At 37.8% G+C, this 19,556-nt stretch overlaps 1 long non-coding RNA gene across 1 annotated transcript in view; it reads right to left on the bottom strand.

Annotated features, from left to right (window-relative positions):
* Nucleotides 1–19,556, bottom strand: part of LOC148106813 (uncharacterized) — a 78,817-nt gene that overhangs the window by 20,165 nt on the left and 39,096 nt on the right. The window contains exons 3-4 of the long non-coding RNA XR_015723362.1: nt 3,243–3,382; nt 167–273 (exon numbers count right to left, since the gene is read on the bottom strand). This is a non-coding gene — a long non-coding RNA (uncharacterized LOC148106813). The remainder of the gene's footprint in view (nt 1–166; nt 274–3,242; nt 3,383–19,556) is intronic.

The raw sequence follows: 19,556 nt of genomic DNA, 5'->3' as shown, positions 1-19,556 counted from the left end.
AATTTGAGCATACACAGTATTATTAGGGAGTAGACTAGGGTTAACTGTGTCCTCCCGGTACATTCATAGAATTGCAGGGAATCATGCTTCCTCACTCACCCATTGCAACCCATTTATCACATGAATATGCTTTTATAATATTACTGCCGAGACAAAAGAAACTTACAGGATGCAGAGGTCTCTGTTCTTTTCTTCCCTTCAGTGTGTAGTGTTCTGAACTTCCAGCACACGATGAAGGAGGGGGTCTTCAGATGTTTTGATGAGATTATAGTGCTTCAGAGAAGAGAGTTAAGTATTCAAAAAGAGTGGTTAATTCTCCTGGGGATGCTCTGCAGAATTTACTAGGTGCCCAAGGTATATACCCCAACACTTTGTTACTTCCTAGGACTTATTCACATTTTTACACGTGCTTTTTGAAACTCATGGACTGTTCTAGAGTGCATATTTCCCGTTAAGACTCCATTAATACCACCCCCACCCAGATTGATAGCCATATATTTGTTTGACCACCAGCCTGCCTGCCAAACTCCCTGAGTTGACAAGAGAAGAATAAAAGTCAGGGAAGTATTGGCTACACCTTAAACTTGAGGGCAGTGGTTCTCAATTTGGGGAGAGGGTCCAAAGGTCCCATTGAGAATCTGATGAAAGCAGCAGATCCTTCCCCCTCAAATGTTTTTGAATACATATACACTATGATCCACATAAAAATTTGACATACTGTCCAGATTCCAGTTCTAAGACTTGTGCTCAAGCAAAGTTCAAGCCCTTTTCCCTCACTTTACCCCACACAGAAGAATCCTATCTGCTATCATAGAATGCACTGTGATAAACTGGACTGTGGAGACAGAGGGTTGGGCTTTCAGCATAAATGAAACTAGAGTAGCAACGTCCTGATACAAAAGACTAGGGTGAGGCCTGGAAAATAGATGGATACAAGGCCACTGGATGTGTCCTCTAGTGTAGTCATGTTATCTTGCTTGCATTCAGTGGTTTATCCCAGCTTCCCAGGGACTGGGGTTACACAGCTGAGGCCGAATCCCTAAGTGAAGCATAATTACCTAGGGTATCCCGTGTTGATAAGCCCATGTCACAGGATGCCAGGAAGCGGTTAAAGGAGAAATGGGAGTTTGAAATGTGCCCCTACCCCTTTTTTAGGATAGGCAAAATTAATAGCAGCCAACTAGGAAAAAGAAACTATGGTGACGGTCAACGAAGCCTTGAAATACTTGAAGATTCTTGGCTATATAGCTTATGGAGGGATGGCTGTGGCAGAGCCACTGTGTGTGTGCATGTGACCTAAGACATGCATCTCTGCTAAGACAGGTTGGCTGCGATAGACTTGGAATCTGCCTCAGTCCTCATGGGGTATAGACTCTGTTATGTTTTTTTTTTTTTAAAGCTTTTATTTATTTGAGAGAGAGAGAGTGAGAGAGAGCATGAGCAAGAGAGAGCACAAGCAGGGGGGAAGGATAGAGGGAGAAGGAGACCCTCTGCCAAGCAGGGAGCTGGATGTGGGACTCAATCTCAGAACCCTGGGATCATGACCTGAGCCGAATGCAGACATTTAACCGACTGAGCCATCCAGGCACCCCGAAACTCTGATTTTTATTCAACAATGTAATTTTGGAGCAGTATATTCAATGAAATAAATACAGTCTTTGAAGTAGGACACAGCTGGGGCAGAATTCTAGCTCAGACACTTCCTGTGATCTCTTTTATATTATTCTTCATTTATGAGCCTGTTTCCTAATCTGTGGAAAGGGTATAAATAATACCTACCTCAGGATCACTGTAAGAATTCAGAATAAGTTAAAATGCCTCAACTTAGCTGTTAGTAAGTAATAGCTATATGTGATTATCATCTTGGGGCCAATGCTTGTGTGTGCCTGTTTGATCCATTCAGGGTAATTACTCAAACCATTGTAACAATTGTGGTCGATCTTTTTTTTTTTTTTAAAGATTTTATTTATTTATTTGACAGAGGGAGAGACAGCCAGTGAGAGAGGGAACACAGGCAGGGGGAGTGGGAGAGGAAGAAGCAGGCTCCCAGCGGAGGAGCCTGATGTGGGGCTCGATCCCAGGAACCTAGGATCAGGCCCTGAGCCGAAGGCAAACGCTTAACGACTGAGCCACCCAGGCGCCCCTGTGGTCAATTTTAATACCAGAATAAGAAGCCCCCATACTTTAATCCATAGATAATGGGGAGTCATTGAAGATTTCTTTCCTAATTTTTCATGTGAATGAAAACAAAACAAAATAAGCTAATGGAAAATTATGAGAAAGTACTTCTTCATTCTGCAAATTTAGATTGATTTAATTACATTCAGCAGGCCTCAAAACATTGTCATTTTTCAAAGGAATGATTTAGCATTTCTATGACATTGCATCCTATTACAGCTAGTGTTTTCACTATTAGAAAGGCATGTTGCAGACAGTCAGCTTACACCTAAGTGATGGAATTTGCTCAAAAGTTGCCAGCGTCACTCACAAAAATCTGAGCTGTATTATTTGAAGAAAAGTGAGAGACTAGAAAATGTGAGGTTTTCTGTAAATCATATTTACTTCTACAATAGGAGTTACAATTGGCTGGAAGCCTTCTCAGATGGCCCAGGCAGGAGAAACTGAGGCCCAGGCAAAAGGAGTAGAGTTGCATAGTAAGGTAGTACCAGATTAGAGAACATAGAATACAAACATGAATTTTCTTTCTAACACTGAGAAATGTGCGCAAAATCTTCGCAGGGAAAGTTTGTTCCTTTAACAAATATATGAGTTCCTACTTATGTGGGGGAGAGGTCATTCATTCTATAAATATGTGAGTTGCTACTATGTAGCAGGAACTACACTAAGTCAACAGGTCAGACAAACTCCAACCTTCATGACAAATTTTTTATTTAATTATAATTCTGTAACTCTGATGCAGGAGATGCATAGGGCTAAGACAGACCATAAAAAAGAAAGCTTATCTAGTTAAGGAAGAGAATACAAATTACTACAATCCCAAACAAGTTTTTTAGTTTTTTTAGGGGCTGCTCTATCTAGGAAAATGATTCTCATGGCTATAGGAGTCTTTATATACTAAGTAACTCACAGTTTATTTGTATCCCTTAGAAAACCATAATGTGAGGTCTCAATCAATATGTTACCTTACTTGACTTCATATTTTCATATATAATTTCTTACTACAGAAGTGGAAAAATTATCCTCTGATTTCATTTTGTGTTTCTCTGATTTGAAGCTATTACCTTCACCAGGAAGTGAGCTGGGCAGGTCTCTCCACTAGGGGTCGCCTTGGGCCAGGGCAGCATCAAGAACATCTCTCAAACGACATCTGTGGCTATAGTCAGCATGAATCCAAAATGTGTGCTTAAGATTCGAGTTGGGCCTGGAAGAGTAGTAAGATTGTGGATATACAGAGTTAGATGTGAGAAGAACCTTAGTTATTTGTTCCTATATTAGCAAAAGCAGAGAGGGGAGTATGGAGGAGGTTAACGGAGAATAACAACGAAATCAATTGGGCTGGAACATTGAGTGTATGAAGGATAGAAATAGAACATAAGGTTGGAAGGGTGGTTTGAGATGGAATTCTTGAAAGTCTTAAGTACCAGGCTAAGGATTTTAAATTTTATCATGTTAGCAATTGGGATTCTGAATAATTTTTAAGAAGGAAATATAAACAGAGTTAGCGTGGTTTAGGAAGCTTTTAAGTGTCCCAGTGAGACGTAATGACAGAATTGTCATTATGGCCAATCACTGCAATAGTGAGCGCAGAAAGAAGAGGAGGACCAGGAGGAACCTGAGGTCAAGTTTGTACATAGCTCTTGACTATGAGTTTGGTGGACTTGTGAGTCATCCTTACAGGATATAGACTAGGCAGTTGGAAATGGAAATTTGGACCCTAATAGAAAAGGAGAGCTATCAAAAAAATGCAAGGAAAATAAGCTTAGAGGCAATAATGTCCCAGAATAGAGCATAAGAATAGAAGCAGAGAAAACCTAGAATGCGCATTTGGAAGACTGCTACATTTGGGTGTAGGATGTTGATGAAGCAACAGAGGAGACAGAGAAAAAGTAGCCAAAGTGGTTCTGATTCTACTAAAACAGTAGATGTTGGAAGAAGGCTGGCAAAAACAATTTTTGTGTGTAGAGTTGGAAATTGACACAAAGAATAAAAGTCAATGAAAAAGAAGCTTTGCTCCCACGCTTTGAAAGACATAGAAACAAATCAAAACCAGCCAAAAGAAGAGGCACAGTGCAAGGTCTGGGAGTGCCCCAAATGAGAGGGTTTGGCAGCCTCCTCCCTGTGGAGTTAGCACCGGTCACCCTCCTAGCACAGAGTATTGTTAACCCGGGAAGCTTACCCAGGCTTTGGTGTCAAGACTTTCACTGGGATTTTTTATTGGTGTTTCATTATGTAGGCATGATTGATTGAATCACTAGTTAAGAGGTTGAATTCAACCTACCCTCCCTAGAGGTTGGCCGTCATCAACTCTTTAATCACATGATTGGTCTTTCTGACATGGCCAGCCCCATCATAAATTATTTCTTTAGTAAAATGTATCTAGGGGCTCAACCTAAGTCACCTCATTAGCATAAACTATCAAGTGTAGTATGTGGGACCCAACATGAATAACAAAGCCACTTCTATCACTGAAGAAGACCCAAGGCTTTAGAGGCTACCTCCCAGGTAGAGAGAGGGGGAGAGAGGGAGAGGGAGAGAGGGGTAGAAGGAGGGATGGGGAGAAAAGGGGGAGGGGAAGGAGAAGAGGGGAGAGGGGGCTCTGGATGGACTCACACTGGTGTTTAAATGTCCTGACCCAACTGTACCATGGTACTTTTGCTCACAACTCATTAGTCCACACTAGCCACGTGAGTTCACCCAACTACAAGGGGGCCATGGGACTGGAAAGAGAGAGTTAAAAAAAAAAAAAGGAAATTGAATAATGAAACCAATAATTTACTGTATAAGTTCTTCCATTGGGCACTCATTTTCTTAGCATGGTCACATTTTACCAGTATTTTCATTCACATTAATTTCCTTACATGAGTGTGGTTTTTAAACCTAGCTAAAATATCATTATAATGAATGATCTTATTTGGAAGCTCCTGATTATTTTTATAGGTCTAAGGTCTTTTTAATGATATAAAATGATGTCTAATATAAAGCATCTGTATTCATCTTTTATTCCCATTAACCACATTAAATTGTGTGTTGAAAATAGAAATGATATGTAGCAAATTGGACACTTTAAATATTTTTTGTTTCTTTATGAAATTATTTCAATAAAAATACTTTTAAAAGGTAAAATATAGTCATTTTGTGATATTAAATTAAAAACTTGGGCTTGAGAAATAAATGTTTCTCTTTTATTTGTGAAGTAATCTAGATTGCTATCTAGCTTGATTTTGATATCACAAATACTAAGGGGAATGAAGTAATCTTAAACTATTAGTCATAATGTCATGCAAACACACAGATAAGTAGTTACTAATATGACCTCAGAAGGTAATAGATTTTTCTTTTGCAAAATAGAACTTATAAATAGATTAAATGAAATACAAGACTCAAAAGCAGTATTCAAGGCCATTCATCTGACATTCAAATGCTTAGTATATATAACCATTTCTGGATGATGTCAAGGGTATCACATCTGTGGGAAAGAATAAAAAGAACTGAAAAGGGGAAAGATGATTATTTTAGAGAACAGACTCGCTTTTGTTTAGAGACTTAGAATAGTTGAATCTCCTCCTTTTCCCCATGCCCCAGGCCTATGTGAATAATTGCTGGGTATATTACTTCACATCAGTCATCACCTAATAAGATGGCACTTCTAGGATCTTCCTGAAATGCATCATACTTCCCTATTTACTCTTCTGCTAAGAATTCAAAGAAGGAAATGCCTAACTAGTCAAGCAGCATGAGAATTGCAGTTAATTTTGTAAAGACTCTTACAGTATTAGAAACTTTAATGGGCAATGCAGTTAAAAAGAAAGAAGATACTCTCAAAACCAACTGGGCTCTTCCAAGTCAAGGGAGATCAGATGGAAAAGTTAAAAAATATTAACAACCGGGGTGCCTGGGTGGTGCAGTCGTTAAGCGTCTGCCTTCGGCTCAGGGCGTGATCCCAGCGTTATGGGATCGAGCCCCACATCAGGCTCCTCCGCTATGAGCCTGCTTCTTCCTCTCCCACTCCCCCTACTTGTGTTCCCTCTCTCTCTGGCTGTCTCTATCTCTGTCAAATAAATAAAATAAAATCTTAAAAAATATATTAACAACAACAACAAATTCCCATGGAACTCTGATCACCAATGTTTAGCAGTAATGAAAAGAATGATAATGATTTCCATATACTGAGGGTCTAATATGTGTGATTAGAGTCATTATCTCTAAGGATCCTAATAACATGCAAAATAGATGTTAGGAGCCTTAATTTGAAGATGAGGAAATTGAGACTCCAAATAGTAAAGTTACTTCACCAAAATCACACTTGCTGGATCCAATGGTAGACCACAGTCACCAGATTCATGTCTGGGACCATCCTCCTTTTCTTCCAGTGGCTTGCTGGAGTGCAAGGGACAATCGTTAAATTTTCAGGATGTTTCAAGCCATTATGAAAAAAATTATATAAATCCACAGGCGAATAAATTATATTTTTATAATGTAATAAATACTCAAAACTCGTAACTTCCTAATTATTTTTTTATGCCTTATTACCTGAATTCTTGAGCTTATTGTATCTATTGTATCTGTATGGTAGAAACAATACACAGTGGTGCACTGCTGTGTATCTCTTTCTAGCTCCCTATTCAGTGATATGTTGGTAGTTTGAAATCAGTCATGGTGGGAATATTTAGACCATGGAAATCAGCAAATGCTACAAACCAGAGCTTGGTTTATTGTTCTGGTGCTTTTCTAGATTTAATAAAGTGATAGAAAAAGTGTTAATAATGAAGATGAAATGTAAAAGTGTTCCACACCTGTAACCATTATGTGGTGAGTAGCAGAAATAAATGACATATTCTTCCAGTGTTTTAGCAAAACATTGGATTTAGCAAAAAGTCATTATGCTCTAGGTAGAATGAGTGAAGTTTTGACATTGACCTTTGATGTTTCACTTTCATCTTCTTAACGTAAATGAAAATATCCAGCAAAATTGATATCAGAACTAGATTCATTGATTCATCAGCTGTGGCCAGAATATTGGAGTTAGCAAAAATCAACAAAAGTATTCTGTGAGGATAACTTAACTAAATAGAATTGACAATTTACAAAATAGAGTATTGTGTATTATATTAGTATTTGTAAATTGCATGCTGCGCAATATTTAATATCATTGAACTTCATTAAGAATATATGTATATCACACATACTTTTTTTTCAGGGAGCTGGTTAATCATTTCTCAGATCACCAGAGCTTTCAATGTCATGATATTGTCAACATTGAATGAGACTGCTTTTGCCAAAGTCACCAACTCCTGGTCGCTAAATTCAATTCTTCTTTATTTGATTTCTTTGCAGAATTTGGCACTTGAACAACTCTTTGTGTGTGAAGTATTCTTAGCTTCCAGAACTTACTCGTTCCTTGCTTTTATCACAGTTCAATCGAAGTCCCTCATTTTGATATCTCTTCTATTTCCTGCACCCCAAATATTGGTATTCCAAGGAGTTCTATTCTAAGGTCTCTATTCTTATAATATTCACTCTTTGATTAATCTCAACTGCTAGTAAATTTTAACACCTTATGGTTTGATAACTTGCAAATCTGTATTTCCGGCCTGGATATCTCTCTTAGCATTATATAGGCAAATATGTAAATCTCCTTAAGTGGATCTCTTTTACAAACTGCCATAAACTGAATGCTTGTGTCCCCCCAAATTCATGTTGAAACATAATCTCCAATGTGATGGTATGGGGGAGTGGCTTTGGGAGGTGATGAGGTCATGAGAGTGGAGCCATAATAAGGGCATTAGCACCCTCATAAAAGAAATCCCAGAGAGCTCCCTCATTCTCTCTACCCTGTGAGGACATAGCAAGAAGAAGGCCATCTATGAACCAGGAAGCTGGCTACCAGACACCAAATCTGCCGGCACTTTGATCTTGAATTTTTCAGCCTCCAGCACTGTGAGACATAAACTTCTGTTGTTTATAAGTCACCCAGTCTAGGGTATTTTTGTTATAGCAGCCCAGACAAAGACGGAAGTCTTGCACTAAATACAGCAAAAACCTAATGTTTTCCCTTTGCAAATGTGCTACTTCTTTGTTATTTTCTAATCTGATTAATGGCATTATGCAGACATCAAAGAAATATGTGAGTCATCCTAGCCTTCTCATTCAACTCCAATTTCAATCAATTATGAAGTCTCTTTATCTGATACATCTTCCCTTTTCTTTCTAAACCTTAAGCTAATGTTTTAGTTGGGCTCTAACCATCTGTTGTCTGGACTGTTGTAGTAAGTTTCTAACTGTTCTCCTCACATGTACTTTTGCCCACCTGTAATCAATTCAACAAACTGCTGCCAGAGTTGTATTTCTAAAATGCAAATGTAATCATATTATTCCCATACATGAGACCCAATTTTCTATAGCAGTGCTTTACTGTCTTTTTCACTGCAACTTTATAGGAAACGATACTTCGCGTATCAAGACCTGGTGTATGTACACATGCATGTATGCACATGAACCTGCTGAGCACACGTGTGCACACATGCATACACAATTGAAACAAAAATGTAACAAAACAATAGTTAACTTTCTTATATGCTTGCCTTCTCTTTGGTACCTATTATTTAATTTTTTTAAATGCTAGCCAGCTACAGGCCACTGAATTTATTCTATGACCTACAAATGATGTGAATCTTCACATTGTAAAATACCAAAGTAGAAGAAAAACAATCTGCATCCATGAAGCATAGCACACAAAGCCGATTGTGATCAAAAGTAACACTAGAAAATGTTTTTAAATGAATGGTAATAAAACATAACCTATCAATTTGTTGTATGATTCTGTAACTCTAAAGCTATTCTAAAATAAAGTTTATCAAAATTTTGTTGGATATAGCTACAGCAGTACTTTGAAATCTAAAGTAAAGGTGAGGTTTGACTAAAAACAGGCATGAGGAAGCTTTCTGGAATGATGCTAATATTCCATACCTTGAAACTTTAGGCAACAGAGATGTATGCATTTGTCAAAGTTCAACAGTACTTCTAATATCTGTACATTTTATAATACATGAAATTTACCACTAAAAGAAAAAAAGGAACTATACGAACATGTTCAACTATAAAGATATGCATGATGAAGTATTTAGAAAACATTATACTATATATGTGACCTAAGTTTGGTATGCATCAAAATCTAATATGTATTGATGAATAGACATATATGAGAAAGCAAATATGGTAAAAGGTGAGTGGTAGACTCTAGTTGGTGGGTATGTGGATTTTCACATTCTAACTCTTGTTACTTTTTAATACGTTTGAAATGCTTCTTAATACAGTGTTTAAAAAACCACGCTGTGTGAAAGATTACAGACACAGAAGTGTACATACTATAAGATTCCATTTCTGTGATGATCAAGAACAGTGAGAAGTATGGGGCAAAAAATGAGAATAGTGACTGACAGTAGGGATGGGAATTGAATGAAAGGGGTAAAAGGAAATATTCTGGTGTGAAGGAAATGCTCTATGTGGTGGTAGTTACATGGACAAATACATTGATTAAAATTCACCACATTGACATTTACGATCTGTGTATTTCATACTACATAAATTTTAACTGAATAAAAACAAAAATTCTAAAAACAATAGGTTATGTTATTGGTATCAGACATGTTGAATTCAGAGACAAAAGTATTAAATAGCACAACAAAGGGTACCTCATGATGAGACATGAGCAATTAGCAAAGTAGATTTTAGGTTATGAGTTTTATGTGCTCAATCATATAGCATCAAAATGTGCAGGGTCCTACCACAGGTATTGTAAAGGGTCTGAATCCTTTGTGGTTGTTTACCTGCTGACAGCTTTCCAGCCCCAGTAGTCCTCCTCCTCCTCCACCTCCTCCTCCTCTGGCCTTACCTCTGAGCAAGGTGATGAGAAAGTCTGGGTGCCACCGCCCTTGGCGCTGGTGGGAAGTTCAAACCACACAAGCCCTGGCCCACACTAGGGAGAAACCCACTCCAGCCCCAGCCCCTAACCATGATGAAAATCCCCAGCCAGTCTCTGTCCCTGGACCTATCAAGCCATTTGTAGACCTCCTTGGGAGCCACCCATCTCCCTCTGGAAAGCCTTATTATGTGAGTGGTAAATCATTTCAAACCCTTTTGGTGCGTGTGTCGTGTCGTTTGGACCAAATTCTGGGTAAGAGGATCCATCCCACTTCTGTGGAGTGACTACTTAAAACAAGGCATGCAATAAATAGAAGGAGCTCATAGAGATATCCTTTGGTTTACTTCTTTTGCCCTTGAAATGTCACATAAACGAATAAGAGCTTTTCACTTCTGCTGCATGACAAAACACCTCATGACCTCGAGTTGGAAAAATAATTTATGATTTCCCACAGTTCTTAGTGCTGACTGAGCACAGGTGAGCAGTTCTCACTAGGTTTCCATCAAATGCCATGGATAGAATCAACTGAAGGCTTCTTCACTTGCATGTCTGGCTCATGGGCTGGGGCGATTGGAAAAGCTGGGAGCTGTCAGTCTCTCTCCATGGTTTAGGGCTTCCTCACAGCAAGCCATTCTCAAGTTAGTCACACTTCTTACTTGTGTCTGGCTTCCAAGAGACAGAAGGTGGAAGCTGCCAGGTCTGTTCTGTGCTGTGCCTGGAAATGGCACAGTGCCATTTCTGCAATATTTTATTGGTCAAAATGGTCACGGGGCTTGTCCAGTTTCGAGGGGTTGGAGAGGCAGGCTCTTTTTTTTTAAGTTTTTATTTAAATTCCAGTTAGTTAGCATATAGTGTAATATTAGTTTCAGGTGTATAATATAGTGATTGAACACTTCCATGCATCACCCGTGCTCATCACAACAGGTGCATTCCTTAATCCCCATCACCTGTTGCACTCATCCTCCCACACACCTCCCCTCCGGTAACCAGCAGTTTGTTCTCTAGAGTTAAGAGTCTGTTTCTTTCTCCCTCTCTCTCTCTTTCTCTCCCCCTCTGCTCATTTGTTTTGTTTCTTAAATTCCACTTATGAGTGAAATCCTATGGTATTTGTCTTTCTCTAACTGACTTATTTCAAGAAGCAGGCTCTTTTGAAGGGAGAGGGGCAAGTCTCATTGCAGGAGAGCATGGGAGATGAGAGTCATTGTTATTGCCATCTTTGGAAAATACTGTCTTCCATAATGAGGATAAAGGACTGAATTACATAACTAACATAAAGTAGAGCTAAATTATGTATGTTAAACTCTATAACCCGAAAACTTAAACCCTATGCTCTATTCAAGTACACATAAAACATTTGCAACACTAACCATAAATAAAAATTAATACATTCTGAATAGTTAGAAGCAGGGCAGGGAATATTTTCTGATCATTATAACTGAAAAATAATACTTACTGATTACCAAACTAAAAAAGCAAATATTTATCCCCTCTGGAAAATTAAATGCAGTAAAAAAATTAAATCCTTTACAAAACAACTTGATTCACAGAGCAAATCACAACTAAAATGTTGGACTCTCAGGAAATAACAATGAAAATGTTATATATAGGAAACTTTAAGATCCAGCTCAATCAGAGCTCAGAGGTAAATTCATATAGAAATGTTTATTAGGTCAGATAGGCTGAAGGTTATAACAACGGTGCACACGTATAATGGCCCAAACACAACAGAAGTGTATGTATCTCTTCCATAAAAGTACAGCATGGGTGAACAGCTCATAGGGCTGTCCTCCTCCACAGAGTCATTTGGAGTCTCTGGCTAATAGAGGTTCTGCTATATCGAATTTCTAGCTTTCAAGGTTTCCCTAGGTGTCATCTACATCTCATCCACCTACAAAGGCAGAAGAGCAGGGAGGAATGGACAGGGGTTTTCTTTCTTAAGGTGCACAACTCATTTGGGCTCACATTGCCTTGGTTAGAATTCAATCACATAGCTACACATAACTGTGCCTCTAGGGAAGGTGAGCTAAAAGAGCAGAGTCGACATTTATGAAAGCAATCTTTTTGTTAACAAGTGTTTATTGAATGCCTAATATTTACTGGGACCTGTGCTAGAATTTGGGATTTAGTGATGGATATAAACATACCATACTCTCATGAATCTTAGAGTCTAATGAGAAAGCAAGTAATTTTAATAATATATGAGCTATGATATATTCATGCAATGGAATATTTTCATCAGGAGAAGTAAATGAACTAGAGAAGTATCAATGTGTATACATCTTAAAAGCATATTGCATAGTGAAAAACAAGTTGCGTAAGGTTACATTTTACATCATATGTGATATATGTATTATTTAGGAATCTTACATATTAGTAAACTAATTAAGACATGTATGTGAGTGATAAATACCAAATTCAGGATAGTGATCAGCACGGGGAAGGTGGAAGGGTGAAAGAGTGGAACTTGAAGAAAGTTCAGGGGGCTTGCATTTGTAATGCTTTATTCTTTTTTTATTTTTATTTATTTTGAGCAAGTAAAAATTGCATATATTTAAGATATACAGCATGATATTTTGATATATGTATACACTGAAATAATTACCACAAACTAATGAACAGATCCATCACCTCTTACAGTTACCATTTGTGTGTGTCTGTGTGTGTGTGGTGAGAACACTTGAGATCTCTCAGCAAATTTCAAGTATATATTATTAACTACAGTTACTATTAACTATAGTTACATGCTGTGAATTAGGTTTCTAGAACTTATTCATCTTATTGCTGAAAGTTTGTACCGTTTGATCACTATCTCCCCTTTTCCCCAACCTCCCCCAAGCCTCTGGTAACCATCATTCTTTTTTAAAAAAATATTTTATTTGTCTATTTGAGAAAGAGACAGAGAGTGGAGCAGGGGGAGGGAGAGGGACAAGCAGACTCTGTACTGAACGCCGATCCCAGTACCCCAAGCCTAAGACCTGAGCAGAAACCAAGAGCTGACACTCAACTGACTAAGCCAACCAGATGCCCCTGGTAACCACCATTCTATCTGTTACTGTGAGTTTGAGTTGTTGTTGTTGCTGTTGTTGTTGTTGTTGTTGTTGTTGTTTCATAATGCTTTATTCTATACCATGGTCATGGGAAAGCTGGTGTTCATAATATTATACTTTCCATGTTTTGTATGTCTGAAATTCTCATAATAAAACTTCAAAATAAAACCATAATCCTGTGCATATATTCAGTAGTAAATCACATACAAGTGCTTTTGTCATAGTCATCAGTAAATATTTACGGAAAGCTTTTTTAAAAGGCTGTGGGGAAGACACCACATTATTCACTGCTCCAAAGAGTGATTGCATTATACTGGACAGGAATGGAATGTTCAGTGATTGAATCAGTGACTCTCTTGAGCATCTCCTGGACAAGAAATGAGTTCCTTATATGGCCAGTCCAACCATCTCTGCTTCTGCTTATTCAGATTTAACATGTCCCTCAATCCCATTCACAAATTAGTAAAGGTTTCCCCATGGCTGGACCAGGGTGGGAGTTTCTGCTAACAGATAGCCATTACTTCCTGGTGCTGGCCTTAGGGATTTAGGATTGATTGAGAGACTGAGTAACCACAAGTCACTGACAGATTTTTTTTTTCTAGAATTATTTATCAAATAAAACTTCAGTTGACTCCCTGAAAATTCATTCTGGAAAATTCTATTTAATAGCAACTAATGCCAATAGCACCATTGGGTCATGCTGTTTGAATCCCTGAGTGAGTAAATGGAAAAACCAAGGATGTGCTAACCCCCTAGGGCTTCTTTTTTTCTCCTGGATGCGAAGCTTTTTTTCTCTTGCTCCCTACTTAATGGTCTGGCCTCACAGTTTGTATAAGAAAACCATTAGCCTGGTGTGTTGAGTCGAGAGACATCTCTAATCTTCCTCAGAATGTAATGTTGGCTTCCAACATATCCATTATCACTTATTTTTATTTAGTAGAGATAGTTCAAGAGGTGCTTTGGAGAGCCCTTGAGTTTCTGGGTTCTCCCAATTCCACTGGCTCTGCCTAGATAACCCTATTCAAACCAGTATGTTGCATGATTACCTAACCAGCATACCTATATTAATTTTAGAAAGTGGCTTCAGCAGAAAACTGCTGCTTTATACCCTATGATCCAGCAATTGCACTACTGGGTATTTACCCCAAAGATACAGACGTACTGAAGAGAAGGGCCATATGTACTCAATGTTCATAGCAGCATTGTCCACAATATCTAAATTGTGGAAGGAGCCGAGATGCCCTTCAACAGATGACTGGCTTAAGAAGATGTGGTCCATATATACAATGGACTATTACTCAGCCATCAGAAAGAACGATTACCCAACATTTGCAGCAACATGGACGGGACTGGAGGAGATTATGCTAAGTGAAATAAGTCAAGCAGAGAAATACAATTATCAAATGGTTTCACTCATTTATGGAACATAAGACATAGCAGGGAGATTGGTAGGAGAAGGAAGAGAAGAATGAAGGAGGGGGTAAACAGAAGGGGGAATGAACCACGAGAGACCGTGGACTCTGGGAAACAAACTGAGGGCTTGGGAGGGGGTCGGGATAGGCCGGTGATGGGTATTAAGGAGGGCACGTATTGCATGGAATGCTGGGTGTTATACGCAAACAATGAATCATGGAATACTACATCAAAAACTAAGGATGTACTGTATGGTGACTAACATAAAAAATTATTATTAAAAAAAAGAAAAGTGCTGCTTTAGTCCAGCAAAATTCATGATTATAGAAATTTCAGCAGTCTCAATAACACTGGCTAAAGTCAGAAAGGACTTACTTAACAGAGATTGCCTGTCATTCATTCTAGATTTTCAGGTGAACAACCATGGGCTACAGCAGTTATTATTTAACATTTTTTTTAAAGATTTTATTTATTTATTCTACAGAGATAGAGACAGCCAGTGAGAGAGGGAACACAAGCAGGGGGAGTGCGAGAGGAAGAAGCAGGGTCCAGCAGAGGAGCCTGATGTGGGGCTCGATCCCATAACGCCGGGATCACGCCCTGAGCTGAAGGCAGATGCTTAACCGCTGTGCCACCCAGGCGCCCCTATTTAACATTTTTTATCTTTTGGTGCTCTGGGAAGAAATTTATGGCATGCTCAAAGTGAGTAATATGAAAATAAATTGGTAAAGGGACTATTAATACAGGTGTGCTCAGGGTTTATGGAAACCAATGACGGAGAGTGTGGTATCCAAGGACTAACACCAGCAGGTAGCTCTTATGACCCTAAGACCTAACAGTACAAAGGGAGGGACCATTTACTGAAACCCTAGCAGGTAGATACATGGAGAGGGCTGCCTGGCAGGAGCTGTGGGCTTCCATAGATGGATTCAAATATGGTGACCCAAAAGAGTAGGAAGCATGGATATAAAAGCCCTGCCTTCATTTCTCTCCTTCTGTCCATGTTGGGTCAGATCACAACCAGACCCCACAGGTCAAGGGAAATCACTGGTGCTATCAATCCATATGGGTCAGCCTACCATGGCATTGAGCTGGCTGGGGCAGGGTGAAGGGCAGTACTTAAAGGGACAAATGTAAGATATCTAGCATGTCTCACTCTCCTGTAGTTTTTTTTTCCTTGTAGTTTTTTTTTAAGACTTAATTTTTTGGAGTAGTTTTAGATTTACTGCAAAATTGAGGGGAAGATAGAGCAATTTCCCATATACCCCTGCCCCAAGACAGGTATAGCTTCTCCCATTATCCACATCCCCCACTGGAGTGGTACATTTGGTACAATTGATGAGCCTACCTTGACATTTCACAAATACTCAGTGAATAATGAATGTTGTGTCTTCCCCACATTCATTAAACCCATAGTTTAATTTAGGGTTCACTTTTAGTGTTGTACATTCTATGGATCTGGATAAATGTATAATGATATTTATCCATAATTATAGTGTCATTCAGAGTATTTTCATTGCCCTAAAAATCCTCTGCACTCCACCTATTCATCCCTTCCCTCTACTTCAATCCCTGGCAACCACTGATCTTTTTATTGTCTCTATAGTTTTGCCTTTTCCAGAATGTCATATAGTTGGAACCATAGAGTATGGAGGATTTACAGATTGGCTTTTTCCCTTAGTAATATGCATTTAAGGTTCTTCCATGTCTTTTCATGACTTGATAGCACATTTGTTTTTAGCATTGAATAACTCTTGTAGTTTCTTACTGAGGAACACAAGAGCTTACACACTCTGATACAATGGCAGTTTCCTAGAATTCTCTCTTAAGCTTAAGCCACAGTGGTTACATATGTTGCATCTTATACTGTGGTTCACCCAAAAGTGTTCAATAGTGGTCATAATATTTATCCATTTGATATATTTCCCCCTAATATATCACTATAATATATTGAAATGATCTCTAGACTCAGGTTCCTAAACCTTGTTTTGAATCACTACTCTATGACGTACAAGCCATGTGTTATTCAATAAGTCACTAAGTTCTCTGAACCTCAATTCCATGATCTCTAAAATTGGCTTTAATAGCACCTTCTCTGACTACCCACTGGGTTTTTATGGCCAAAGGGCTATAAATAAAATATATATGAATAAAATGAGATAATGTATGTGAAAGCTCTTTCAGAAATTATAATTCAATGCAATTTTAAGTTGTTTACATTGTTTAAAGAGCAATTTCTTCCATTCTTTTTTTTTCTTTTTTTAAATATTTTTTATTATATTATGTTAGTCACCATACAGTACATCCCTGGTTTTTTATGTAAAGTTCGATGACTCATTAGTTGTGTATAACACCCAGTGCACCATGCAATACGTGCCCTCCTTACTACCCATCACCAGCCTATCCCATTCCCCCATCCCCCTCCCCTCTGAAGCCCGCAGTTTGTTTCTCAGAGTCCATAGTCTCTCTTCCATTCTTTTTCTTACTCCTCAAGTTAAAGGCATGGATCGTTAACTTTCAGTCTTTCCTTCTTTTAAATATAGAATTAAATGCTATACATTTCATTTTAAGTATGACAGCAGAATCCCATGAGTTCTGATATGGTTATTTTCACTACCATTCAGTTCTAAATGCTTCTTGATTTCCATTTTTATATGTTCTTTGTTCCATGAGTTTTTTAGATATGGTCTTTTAAAATTCCATTCTTTGGATTTTTAAAATTTATATTTTTCTTATTAATGGCCAGAGAATGAGATGTGTATTCTCTGAAATGTATCAAGGTAGACTGTTACTTTGGTTGCTGTCAATGAACCACGGTTCCCTTTATTCATTCCCTTCCATAATATCCCTACTATATTAACTCTGGGTTTGGGCATGTGATAAGCTACAGATAATGGAACATTAGCAATCATGATGTAAGTTGAAGCATGATAAGCACTAGCAATTAAGGTTTGTCCTCTTAGAACATTCCTTCTGGGAACCCAGCTACCATATTGTGAAAAGACACATGGAAAAGTCCTGTGTTTTGGTTATCTGTTGCTGTGTAACAAAACATCCCCAAATTTAATAGCTTAAAACAACTTCTTATTTCTCACTATTTTATGAGTTGGCTAGCTGGTCCTTCTGCTTTATGTGGTGATGGCAGCTGGGGCACTGTGGCAGCTAGAATGTCCAAAGTGGATTCATTCATATAGCTGGCCGATGTCTAGGAACACAGCTGGGGACGTTGGCCAGGGGCCTTGTTTCTCCCATGTGGGCGTTCCCAAAAGATTGTTTGGGCTTCCTCCCAGCTTGGCAGCTGGGTTCTAAGGAGTGTTTCAAAGGGACATGACATTACTTAACAGCAGAGCCAATACTTCAAGGGGAAAGGAGCAAACAGGCAAAGATAACAGTGTATTTAAGAAGCATAAACCTAAAAAAAAAATCTAGCATTCTAGGTACAGATTCCATGAAGGCAAAAGTATTAGAACAGGGAGGCTAATAATATATAGTCTAATAAACCTACTAAAATAGATAATGGAAGATATAAGCAGTATGAAACAAGAACATAAGAAGATGAAGAAGAAATCCTTTTAGTTAGCACAAATATAATAATTGAAATTATGCAATACATGAGATAAAGAGCAGATAGATAAAGCTGAAGAAGACATTAGGAAATTTATTGAGCAGATTGAAGAAATCTCATAGAAAGAAGAAAAAAATAAGTAGGAACTATAAAAGAAAAGCTAAGAAATATAGAGGATAGAAGTAGGCAGGATATCAGGGGAAAAAAATAGAAAAATTTGAAGCAGTAACAGAGATTAAATTTGCCCAAAAACTGAAAGAAAGATCTCAGAGTGAACGTCCCCCTAGGGGGCCAACATGGAAGAATAGGGAAAAGATACACCTAGACATATCTAGAGGGGAAAATATTAGCAGAAAGGAGAAAATAGAAAAATAAAGGATAAATCTAGTAGGGATAAAGGGATAAAGGATAAATCTTATCTTTAAGAAAGAAAAGATCACATATAGAGGAATAAAAATCAAATTGACCTTAGATTTTTTTCAACAGTAAAACTGGACCTACAAAAACACTGGAGTAGAATTTTTGAAGTACAAGAAGGGACATAACTGTCTTTCAAATATATACTCATAAACATATCCTCAAATATACAAGGCCTTCAGAATTTTGCCACACAAGGCATCACACCGTAAATAGTTTGTGTGCCATGCTTAAATAAGTGACAATAAAGGGGAAGAGATGAACAAAATTAAGGTTATCAAATATCTTGGTGAAATATATTGATATCATTTAAGAAAAAGAGAACATATTTATAGTTACTTGTAATTAAATCTTATAGATAATATTTACATGATGGAATTTGGGAGTTAGGGAGATCAACGAATGTGTGATCTTAAAAAAATCCTTGTTTTATTAAAGGGTCAAGATAGCGTTTTTGAAAAAAAGTAACAAAGGATAAAGATAAAACAAAAATTATGGGACAAATGGAAGTAATAAATTAGTATGATAGAAATAGGTCTAAATATATCAATAATTAGAATGAATGCAAATGGATTAAACTGGCTACTGACAACAGATGGACTAATTGGGGGAAAATGCAAATATATGCAGTTTACTAGAAGTACATCTAACTATATGCAAAAATTCAAAGTAAAATAATGGAAAAAGACCATGAGAAAACTCTAAATCCTAAGAAAGTTATAGCTTGCTTAGCTATATTAATATGTAGCTATATTTATATACATATTAATACGTAGCTATATTAATATCAGAGAAAATAGACATTAACACACATGCACAAAAGCATTATTTAGGGGTGGTTAAGGTCACCACATTATAAATGTCTACATTCAAGAAGAAGATCGAACATGGTTAAATGTGTATGCACCTACTAAAATAGCCTTAAAATTCATGAAGTAGAATTCCAAAAAGTTGATGAAACCATCTCCTTTTGAAAAGTCCAACACAGCTCTCAATTCATAGGTGAATCAGG

Source organism: Ursus americanus, chromosome X, assembly GCF_024610735.1.
Source record: "Ursus americanus isolate L20-20 chromosome X, mUrsAme1.1.p, whole genome shotgun sequence".
Classification (NCBI taxonomy): domain Eukaryota; kingdom Metazoa; phylum Chordata; class Mammalia; order Carnivora; family Ursidae; genus Ursus; species Ursus americanus.
Note: the sequence above shows the minus strand (reverse complement) of the source record. Positions and strands in the feature narration are given on the sequence as shown.